The sequence below is a fragment of the Arachis ipaensis genome, chromosome B10, assembly GCF_000816755.2.
Source record: "Arachis ipaensis cultivar K30076 chromosome B10, Araip1.1, whole genome shotgun sequence".
Taxonomy (NCBI): Eukaryota; Viridiplantae; Streptophyta; class Magnoliopsida; order Fabales; family Fabaceae; genus Arachis; species Arachis ipaensis.
Genome location: NC_029794.2, coordinates 25,552,992 through 25,564,404, shown reverse-complemented (window position 1 = coordinate 25,564,404; position 11,413 = coordinate 25,552,992). Strand labels below are relative to the sequence as shown.

At 31.7% G+C, this 11,413-nt stretch overlaps 1 long non-coding RNA gene across 1 annotated transcript; it reads left to right on the top strand.

Annotated features, from left to right (window-relative positions):
- On the top strand, window positions 7,881-8,816 carry LOC107622237. The gene is made up of 3 exons (XR_002355985.1): window positions 7,881-7,925; window positions 8,431-8,571; window positions 8,797-8,816. It is a non-coding gene; the product is annotated as an uncharacterized LOC107622237 (long non-coding RNA).

The following is an 11,413-nucleotide window of genomic DNA, read 5'->3' as shown; positions in this document are numbered from 1 at the left end:
TTTAAATTACAATATTTATTTAAATAGATAAATAAATTAATTATTCGACTAATTTAAATTGATTTTTACTCAAAGAAATTTAAATTATTCAATTAAAGAATTCAGTTAATATAAAGAAGTAATTCTCCATTTTTCAATTAACTAAGGTAGCGTTTGTTTTGAGGTACTGAGACAAAGACTGAGAGATTGAGACTCAGTATCATGTTTGTTGGTTCAGTGACTGGTACTAAAATTTCTGTCTCTGTCTCCAAAATTTCAGTATTTCAGTACTTCCAAAAAGTAAGGACACATGGGACTAAAATTTTTAGAGATAGAGACTGAAACTTTAATAACATTTTATACCTAAAATACCCTCATTTCAATTAATTAATTCCAATTTTACCCTTTGTGCAAATTAAATTAGAGTTTCATTCTTGTTTTAATTTCTGTCTCCCATTTTGTACCAAACAGAATACTGAGATTTATTTCAATCTCTGTCTCTTAGTCTCTGTCTCTCAGTCTCAGTCTTTCCGTCTCTGTCTCTCCATTAAATGCTACCTAAGAGATTGATTTTATCATTGTTACAATGTAGTATTTACCCTAAATTAATAACGGAAATATTTGGTAATAAAAAAAGGATAAGTATTGTTTTGGTCTCTAACATTTAGGATCAGAATCAAAATCGTCCTCAACATAATTTTTGATTTAGAATCATCTTTAATATTTTTTTCGTATTAAAATCATCCTTTTTAATAAAATTTTTTATTTTATTAATAAATTACCGTCGTGAATCCCAATGCCATCGCCGCCACCTTTGGGTCCTTCACCACCGAGCACGAGCCAGCGAGAGAGGAGATCTGAGAAAGAGAGAGAACGCCGGTGGAGGGGAGGAGGCCGTTGCCATAGCCACTGCCACCATCGCGACACCTACATTGTCGCCGCCATTCATGCATGCTTCTGCCGCCGTGGAGTGCGTTGCCGAGCCTTCCTGATGTGAGGAGGGCGGCGCGCGAAGGAGAGAGAGAGGGATCCGAGGCTGAGCTGGGTTCCTACCACCGCCGATCTGCCCAGTCGCTGCTGCCACTGCGGGATGCATCTGCTTCTTCTACTTCTGCGTCTGTGTTTGTTTTTGCTTCTGCTTTATTTCTGCTTTACTTCTGCTTCTAATTCTGCTTCTGCATCTGTATCTGCTTCTTCTTCTACATCTGCATTTTCTTCTGCCTGATTCTGTTTCTGCATCTGCATCTGCTTCTTCTTTTGCTTTGGCTTCTACATCTGCTTCTTCTTCTGCATCTGCATTTTCTTCTGCTTCTGCATTTGCTTTTGCTTTATTTTTGCTTCTGATTCTGCTTCTGATTTTGATTTTGTGTGTTGATTTTATCGTTGAATTTGATGTTGTTGAATTTGATTTTGTTGAATTTGATGTTGTTTCTGCTTCTAAATTTGATTCTGATTCTGAGTATTAGTATTTGATGGGAGTAAGGGAGGTGGTGGTGGTGGTGGTGGAGTAAGGGAAGAGGTGGTGTGGTAAAGGGTATTATTATCCGTAAAAAGTTAAAATGACGATTTTAATACGAAATAAAACGTTAAGGACGATTCTAAATAAAAAATTATGTTGGGGATAGTTTCGATTCTGACCCTAAACATTAGGGATCAAAACAATACTTATCCTTAAAAAAAATTAGTTAAAAATAGTCCAAATTTATTTTATTTAATATTCATTAATTGTTATAATAATTTATAAATACTAAATAAGATAAGATCTAATTATTTTTTGGATTTTACTATCCTGTGCCCAAGCACATTGGTTAAGCATACTATAAAAAAATGTTTTAATGCTATTTATTACAAAAACAATTTTTTTTACGTTTTTAATGCATTAAATATAGAGGGCTACTACACATACAAGTCTTTTTGGTATACAAGTTGGCCCAAATCTAATAAAAACAATTCTTAATTTAGATTGCGTGTAAACACGCGCTTCCCTAACTCTTGAATAGCGCAAACGGTTCTTCTTCCTCAATCAAAACCGCAATACTCAAAATTTAAACAAGGATCAAAATCTCTCAAAATCGTCGCAAAAAGTGAAGGAAGTTGCGAAACTGAATTCGAAAAGAATTATGAGAAAATAAAATAAGAAGATGAAGAAGAAGAAGCAGTAGAATATGAGGAGAAGGAAAAGGAAGAGTTTTGAATTATGCAGAACTTATCAGCACACATACACCGAAAATTCTTAAACAATACACTTAAATATCTTCGTGTTATATTGAAATTTGCTGCAAATACAAAAAAATGTTTCCTCTAATGATGCATTATTTTTTTTCTTCTTCTTTTCTTTTATTTCTTTCTTTCTTTTAGTTGAATAAATGTAAGTTCATCCTTTTCCAAATAATTTTGCAGCATTATGTATTTCTTCTTCTTCTTTGTTTGATTTTTTTTATTTTTATTCTTGTTAAGAGAGTAAAACAAGAAGAAACTTGAGAAGGTAAAAAAAAAAAGAAAAGATGAATAAAAAAAAGAAAAAAAAGATGGTGACGATGATGAAAAAAAGAAAAAAAAAGCAACAGAAGATGAGGAGGAGGAAGAGGAAGAGTTTTGAATTATGCAGAACTTATCAATACAAAAATACCGAAAATTCTTAAACAGTACACTTAAATATCTCCGTGTTACACCGAAATTTACTACAGATACAGAAAAATATTTCCTCTAATGATGCATTTTTTCCCTTTTTTTTCTTATTTCATTCTTTCTTTTAGTTGAATGAATGTAAGTTCATCCTCTTCCAAGTAATTTTGTAGTATTATGTGTTTCTTCTTCTTCTTTGTTTGATATTTGTTTTTATTTTTATTATTGTTAAGAGAGTAAAACAAGAAGAAATTTGAGAAGATAAAATAAGAAAAAAAAAGATGAATAAGAAAAAAAAAAGATGATGATGATGATGATGATGATGATGAAAAAGAAGAAAAAGAAGCGGTAGAAGATGAAGAGAAAGGAGAAGAAGAGTTTTGAATTATGTAGAACTTATCAGCACACATACACCGAAAATTCTTAATAAACAATACACTTAAATATCTTCATGTTATACTGAAATTTGCTGCAAATACAGAAAAATATTTTTTTAATGCAGAACTCTTATATTACATTCAATTCAAACTATCAACGATGAACAACAATTTTCACAAACAAAAACAACATTATTCACCTACAGAATCATAAACTACTAACAAAAATATTAACTAGAATCGAACCACACCTCAGCCACTTGATTGGATTCAAAACAATAATCAACTTTGTTCTGATTCAATTGACAATGTGAACTTGAATTATTGATTATCTTCAACAACGAGATAACTTTTCAAAACTGATTTTAGAGCTTGATTTCAAAAACGTAGAGAACGAACGAAGAGAAACACAGAGAATGCAGAGATTGAAGAGAACGTAGATCGAAAACGTTGAGAAAATTTGAAAACAGAAACAAAATCCTTTTGAAAAAGGCAGTTATATATTCACGCGTTGATTGAAAAGTTGGTTAGATAGTGGCGCGTGAGGTGAATTAGATTAAAGAGACTTGTATGGATTTGTATGGAATAATGACTTGTATGTGGAGAATTATTGTTAAATATATCAAAAGCATTAAAACATTTTCTTTTATGATATGCTTAACTAATGCTATTAGGGTACAAAATAGCAAAACCCTTATTTTTTTCTAACATTACTGATTAATAACAGATCTGCTACACCTCCAAGTGTTATTGTCATTCAAATTCAACCAAGTAGACTCAACACCAAAAAAAATCACTCTCATTAAAAGAGTGTGATTATATGCACGGGCTTTATGTTGTCGTCATCATCGTCGTCGTCTTCTTCGCGTTCCTCCTCCTTCTTCTCCTTCTTCTCCTCCTCCTTTTTCTTCTTCTTCGCGTGCTTTCTCCTCATTGTCATTCTTTTATTGCTGATGTTGTTGTTTCATTTTTTTTCTTTTTCTCCTCCTCTTCTTGGTGATTTTACAGCATTATGAGTTTCTTCTTCTTCTTTGTTTGATTTTTCTTTTTTTTCTTAGTTTTATTCCTCTCAAGAGAGTGAAACAAGAATAATTATAACAAAATAAAATAAAAAGAAGATGAAGAAGCAGTAGAAGACGAGGAAGAAGAATTTTGAATTGTGTAGAACAATGAGACCAAATGCACCTTAATTCACTCAGAAATGAACCGAGATAAATTACATCCAGAATGAACCAAAAATTAAATTTTGAATGAAGCAAAATTACTTAATGATGATGATATACAAACAAACTCATTTCAAAACAATGATAGACCAAATGCACCTTATTTAAATCAAGAATGAACTGAAATTACTTAATAATTGCATTCAAAAACAAGCACATAAACAAAATTGAATGATCGAAAATTCACTCAGAAATGAACCGAAATTACATCCAAAATGAACTAAAAATTAAATTTTGAATGAACCGAAATTACTTAATGATGACGATATACAAACAAACTCGTTCAAAACAAGCACAGACCAAATGCACCTTATTTACATCCAGAATGAACCGAAATTACTTAATGATTGCATTTGAAATAAACACACAAACAAAATTGAATCATGAACAAAAACACATCTAAATCCATCAAGTGATTTTACAGCATTATGTATTTCTTCTTCTTTGTTTGATTTTTTTATATTTTTATTATTGTTAAGAGGGTAAAACAAGAAGAATTATGAGAAGGAAAAACAAGAAGGAGAAGACGAATAAGACAAGAAGAAGAAGCATATGATGATGAGTTTTGAGGAGTTTTTATTCTTGTTTCTTCTTTTTTGTTTGATTTTTCTTCTCTTTTTCTTGGTTTTATTCCTTTCAAGAGAGGGTGTGACGAGGAAGAGTTTTAAATTGTGCAGAACAATGAGACCAAATCCACCTTAGTTCACTCAGAAATAAATCGAAATTACATTCAGAATGAATCAAAAATTAATTCTGAATAAACCGAAATTACTTAATGATGATGATACACAAATAAACTCATTCCAAAACAAGCAGAGACCAAGTGTACCTTATTTAAATCCAGAATGAACTGAAGTTACTTAATGATTGCGTTCAAAAACAAGAACAAAAATAAAATTGAATAATTAGAAATTCACTCAGAAATGAACCGAAATTATATCCAGAATGACCGAAAATTAAATTTTGAATGAACCAAAATTACTTAATGATGAAAATACATAAACAAACTCGTTCTAAAACAAACACAGACGAAGGCAATTTTAAACAAAAACACATTCAAATCAATTTTCGGACCAGACAAGATTATCATTAGTATGGCAAAAATTCGATAATAACGATAACGACGATACGTATTAGAAGAAGACAATGACGATAACAATGATGACCATGATGATGATGATGATGATGGAGGAGAAGGATGAAAAGGAAGGAGGAGAAGAAATTTCAATAAGAAAAGGAGGAGGAGGAGGAGGAGGAGGAGATGCTGTTAGTGACGACTGTAACAAAATTGAAAAATAATGAAAAAAGAGAAGAAGAAGAAGACATAGCATCAGGGGTGAAGAAGAATGTGCGTGTGTGAATTTAAAAGAAGAAGAAGTAACGTGTGAATCGAAAAGACTTGGTTAGATTTGGTTGGTTAAATTACTTAGATGTAGAGCTTTATTGGATTAATAATTATATATACATTTATTTTATGGGTTAATACACTACAAGAGAGGCGGAGGATGGCGGCAGGAAATTGGTGGCCGTTCACAAAACCGCCGTAAATTGACAAGTTAGCACGTTCTCCTCTCCTTTCTTGCGCGAAGTCAATTGTGTAGGGGCACAAACCACTTCTCTGGAATCCTTGCCACCGTGGTGCTCCCTCCATCAATACCAGTAGTCTCGTCCTCCCCATTGCTGTGTCCATCACTGAGCCACTCCTCCTTCTTCCATCATTGTGCGAACTACTTCATTAGGTTTGCTAATCCCTCTTTCAATTTAGTTGAGTTTTCTTTTCTGTTTCACTTTTCAATTTGGGTTAGATTGATGTTTTTCTTCTTGATTTGGGTATATATAGTCAAGAATCAGATTTGGGATTTGTTTTCTACCTTGTGCGAACAGAAAAGGGACAGAGGGAAGAAACACACCTCCGCGCTAGAATCGTTGCCGCTGTTCCCCTCTACCCGTCAGTATCGGCTACATTGCGCTTCTCCTTGCCGGTGGGTCCATCGCCAATTTGATCCCTCCTTCCTCTGGTCCCATTCTTAGGTTTCCTCAGCTTTTTGGTTCAGATTATTGGTATATAAAAAATTCCTCTTTCAATTTTGTTATGTTTTCTTTTTGGTTTCAGAATTCAAACTGGTTCCCACTAATATTTTTCTTTTTAGTTTGGTTTCAATTTTAGTTAATGTGTTTGGTTTATTTGGTTTGTCTAAAAAATTTCTCTTTCAATTTGGGAAAAATTTCTTTTTCGTTTCATATTTCAATTTGATTCACATCATACTTTTTCTTCTTGATTTGGTTTCAATTTTTTGCGGTTTATTTTGTTCTTGTCAAGAACACAGGACAAAAGGGGTGAAGCAAAAGTAAGGCCTGCAAGATGCATCGGTACTGCTGTGAAGAGTTGTCGCCGCAACGCGCTGCACTTCCATTTTGGGTCTTTCCTATCTGGTACGTGTATATTATTTGTTGCTATTGTCTTTACCTATTTCAATTTGAGGCAGAATCAGCTTTCTCCTATTTGTATTCATACTAAAGTTGTTATACATTATTGATTGATTTGTGGAAATAATATTACTATATGTTAATAATAATTTAGATTTACATGTATGTATCTTAATATGTTTTGGATTCGTGTTTTGTATTTTTTGGGGAGGAATTTAGTGGATGTTGAAGGGTAGGGAATGATATGTCTAGTGAGTTGTGAATGTATCTATTATTTATGTATGAATTTATACTCTTTTAGTGATTGAAATTTTGTTCTTTTATACAATCTAGCATTCTGTTTTTACTGTTTTAGTTGTGTGCTGGATATGAGGCTTGTGCGTGGTTAATAAATAATAATTGGCCTTGCAAATGTTTATCCTTCCATGCCATATGCTAAATGCTTTAGTTGGTTTATGAGAGGTCCTACAAAAAGTTTTCTTTTCACATATTTTACAATGTTGTGGAGTGCTATTTTGGTTCCTGTGCTGTGTCTAGACTATTGTAATGGATTTTCTATGCCTTTTATTGGGGATGTTTAAATCTTTATGTTAATATGCTAAATCACTGATAACAAATTCCTATTATCCAAGTTTTAATCATATTATGCAAGTAAAATACAATGATATTAGAGTTAAAGATGCCAAAGATGGAGTTGCCTAATAATTTGTTAGTTACAGTTAGGAGACGATAGAAAACTATAGGGAAAATCATTAAAAATTTTTAAAGGTAAATGATTTATCTATAAACATGGTTTACTATTAGGACAATATAGCGTTGCTTGATCCATTTAATATTGTTCTCTCAGCTAGTTAGAAAAGGTAAATGGATTAAATTTACTAGTACTACTCTTTGTTGATTGTTTCTATATTCATGCATCACTCATCTTTGTTTCTAAAATTCAATCAGGTTATTAACCTTGATATTCCTAATTCTGCTATAGTAATGTAGCCTACAAGATGTTTAGAAAGTTGTACGATATATTGGCTTTGCCACCATTAACTTTTGTTTCCTTACTATCAGGTTCTGGGAGCACTCCCCTCTATTATGCTGCATGTGGTGAAAATGCACAATGCTGTCAAGTGTGTTTCTGTTTCTTTTTAATAAAAATATTTCTAGTAAAAATAAGTTATTTTTTTAACTTTATTGGTGATGTCAAATTAAAGTTCAATTGCCTTCTTAATTTGTGTATTATTTGTTTATTTCAGCTTCTGATTGCCAAAGGTGCTAATCTGAATACTCAAAATGCAAATGGGTATTCATTAGCAAGTCTCTTGTTACTTTTGATGTTCAATGAATTTATCTTACTCCTACCCTTTGTCTTCTAACTTATTATGAAAATCATTAGAGATAACAAGTTAAATTGCTAGATCACCTTGCTTTTGACCAGAAATTAATCTTTAACTTATTATGATATTACTGAATCCAAAGGATCAGAGTTTTTGAGTTTTCTTATGGTCTTTTTTGTAAACTTATACTTCAAGTAATTAGTATTAGTCTTGTCTAGTCCTGCTGTGTTGTATGGTAGTACCTGAAATATGTTCATTGCTTATATTAGTATAGTTTAAATGCAGCCATCATCAATTTATCATCATGGTATTATCTATATAATTTGGATTTGCTAGTGCCTACTCTTTAATTTTTTTAGTTAGTGTTACACTTCGTGTATTGTATTATCAAGAATCTTTTGATCTCTTCTGATAATTGTAATAAAAATCAGTTGAACCTATCTCTAATTTCTTTTGCCAATTGTTTGATAGATGGACCCCCTTGATGGTTGTTCGTTCATGGAATAGAAACTGGCTTGAGGACATCTTAAAAGAACCTCCATCAGAGAACTTAGAAGTTCTTCCTTCACTATATCTCTCTCTTCCACTTATGAGCATTGTCAAAATTGCTAGGTATCTGCTCATAGAACTATCCTTAAACTTGGGAGATTCAACCAATGTAGACATTTTTATTTTACATGTACATGTCTTAGAGCAAATATTAGTCTTGAGAATACTGCAGAAGTTTAACATTGAATTTTATCCACTTGATTGTGCTACTTATCTATGCCTCAAATTTTGTATATTCTATGGTTTTACAATACTAATCTACCTTTCTTTGATGTTTATGCATAACAGAGAATGTTGATGGAAGACAATGTTATACATTGAACTACAACTAGTTGAATCTATCAATAATCAACTAAATTCTCAGGTTAGAATGGGAAAGCAATTGTTGTCTTAGAAGGAAAAAGAGATTCTGAAAGCAGCATAGATGTTTAGTATAGCAAACCAATTTAGTCTCTAGACCATAATTTAGATATCCATTAAATCTCCTTGTATCCTAATGGCTGGTTATTTGATCATTTATGATAAGCTTGGCACCAGTTAATATTGAAATATTTGATCAATATATTGTTTAAACTATCATTTTCAAGTCCAGAATTCAGTCTCTAGGAGCTGCCTGTCGTGTCGTCGTCTCTGCCCACGTCATTGTCGTCGGTTCATGCCTGTTGCTGGCCTGTCTTCTCTTCTCCGGTGCGCACCTGTTCCTATGGTGCAAGGTAAATATTCATGTGTCTACTTTTGTATTTATCTATGTCTGACGTATATAAAAGTTCTTTATTAGCAATAAAGAACATATAGTAGTCTATACATATATATATAAGTAAATCTCTTCACATTTGTTTTTTATATTCAAGTAATTTAAACCTGAGATCTTGTTAGAAATTAAATGCAAATAAGAATAATGTTGCTATTTATATTTATATTTGCCATGTATAATAGGAACTATATGGATCAGGTCCTACGTAAAGTGCATAATTTTTAAGATAGTTAAAATTGTGAACCTACTATAGTTAAAATTATGTTTCATATGTCAGCTTAACATAGTTAAAATTATGAACCTACTACAGAAAACAAATGAGTATCCCTTCACTTCTAAATGACTCCACCAAAAATAACTAACTATATGAAAAGATATATGAAAAGATATATATAAAATAACTAACTAATATATATTGACTTCCTTTTTTATTCAATTAGCTTATGAATGTGCAACTTTAATACTCCTATATATTGTGTTCTGGTCTCATGGTAATATATAAACCTCTTTTTTCCTTCCCATTCTATGATATATGTGTGCATCTTAGCTATGAGTTATGAGTTATGGTTGATACTTTTTGCAGAATTTTGATACTTTTTACTTGTAATGCTGTTAGGCAAATATATTATGATTACTGAGATTAAGATAGCAAATTTTTAGTTTGTGAAGTAGATTCTAATACTTAGTTTTTGAATCTTTGGATTAAATTTGAAATTTAGATATTGTAAGGGATTACAATATGTCAAGTTATATTCTTTGTATCACTATTTTGTCTTTTTCAATGGCAGGGTGAGGAATCGCCACCAGACATTGCTGCAGGGATGAATTTCGTAGAAGGACTGAGTGAAAAATAGAATCCTAGGATTGGAATTATTTTGGTTTGAAGCAAATATTTTTTTTGAATTTGACTATGTAATTCTTAGCAAGAGATTTACTATGTTGATATTTTTATAAATATATTGTTTTATTTTCAGTTAATTTTGTTATTTTTGTCACAAGTTTAGATTCAATAGATGAAAAATATTAAGATTTATAGTATTAAAAAAATCCAAAAAGGGCAAAAAAATATATCTTTAAAATTAAACAAAAAAAATCAGCGTCTTTTAAAAGGAAAATCCATTTTTTTTAAATTTGTATTGAAATTAGCGGCGGTTTTAAACCGCCGCAAAACACAATACCGGCAGTTCAAAAAATCGCCCTGGTTATTGGGGTGGGCATTTGATTTCGCGGCGGTTTCCAACAACCGCTGGTATAACCGCCGCTGATTCAATATTTTGCGGCAGTTTATTTGGCGGTGGTTTAAAACCGCCGCAATATACAAGTGTCAGGATTGGCGTCATCTTTACTGGCGGTCAAAAACCCCCGCAATTTGGTTATCATGTTTTAAAAAAATTGCAGCGGTTTGTAAACCGCCGCAATCCAAAATGCAGTTTTTAAAAAAAATGTATACTATGGAAGTTTATAACTCCATTAATTGCCGCAAATACTGATTCAGCGGCGGTTATACCAGCGGTTGCTGGAAACTGCCGCCAAATCATTTCCTTGCGCCAATAACCAGGGTGGTCCATCAAACCGTCGAAATTTGAATTTACGACGGTTTAAAATCGCCGCTAAAAGCAGCGCCTCTGTTGTAGTGATAGCCAAATTCGTCCCTGAAAAATCACCGATTCTTCAAATTAGTTCTCAAATGATTTTTTTAGTCATGTTAGTCCTTGAAAGATAAAACGTAAGTCAAATTGGTCCTTCCGTTAGTTATTTTATGATGTATGTGTCACGTTAAGTGCCACGTGTCACCAGATGATTGGTTGACGTGTCAGGTCAGTGACACTTAGCACGCTACGTGTCATTTAACATGTAAGAAAGATATTTATAATCAAAATAGTCCTTGAAAGTCCAAACATAAGTCATTTCATCCCTAAAATTTTAAAAATTAATCAAATTAGTCCTTATATAATTTTTTTATTTTTTTCATAATATTAACTTTAAAATATTTTTTATAGTACTAATTTTAATATTATTTTTAGACCTTAATAAATAAAATTCTCTTTACATAAAATAATAAAAATAATTAAATTATTATAAAATTATTTTGTTATTTGTATTTTAAAGTTTTACATTTTTAAATTGTAAATTTTTTTATAATAAAAGTTT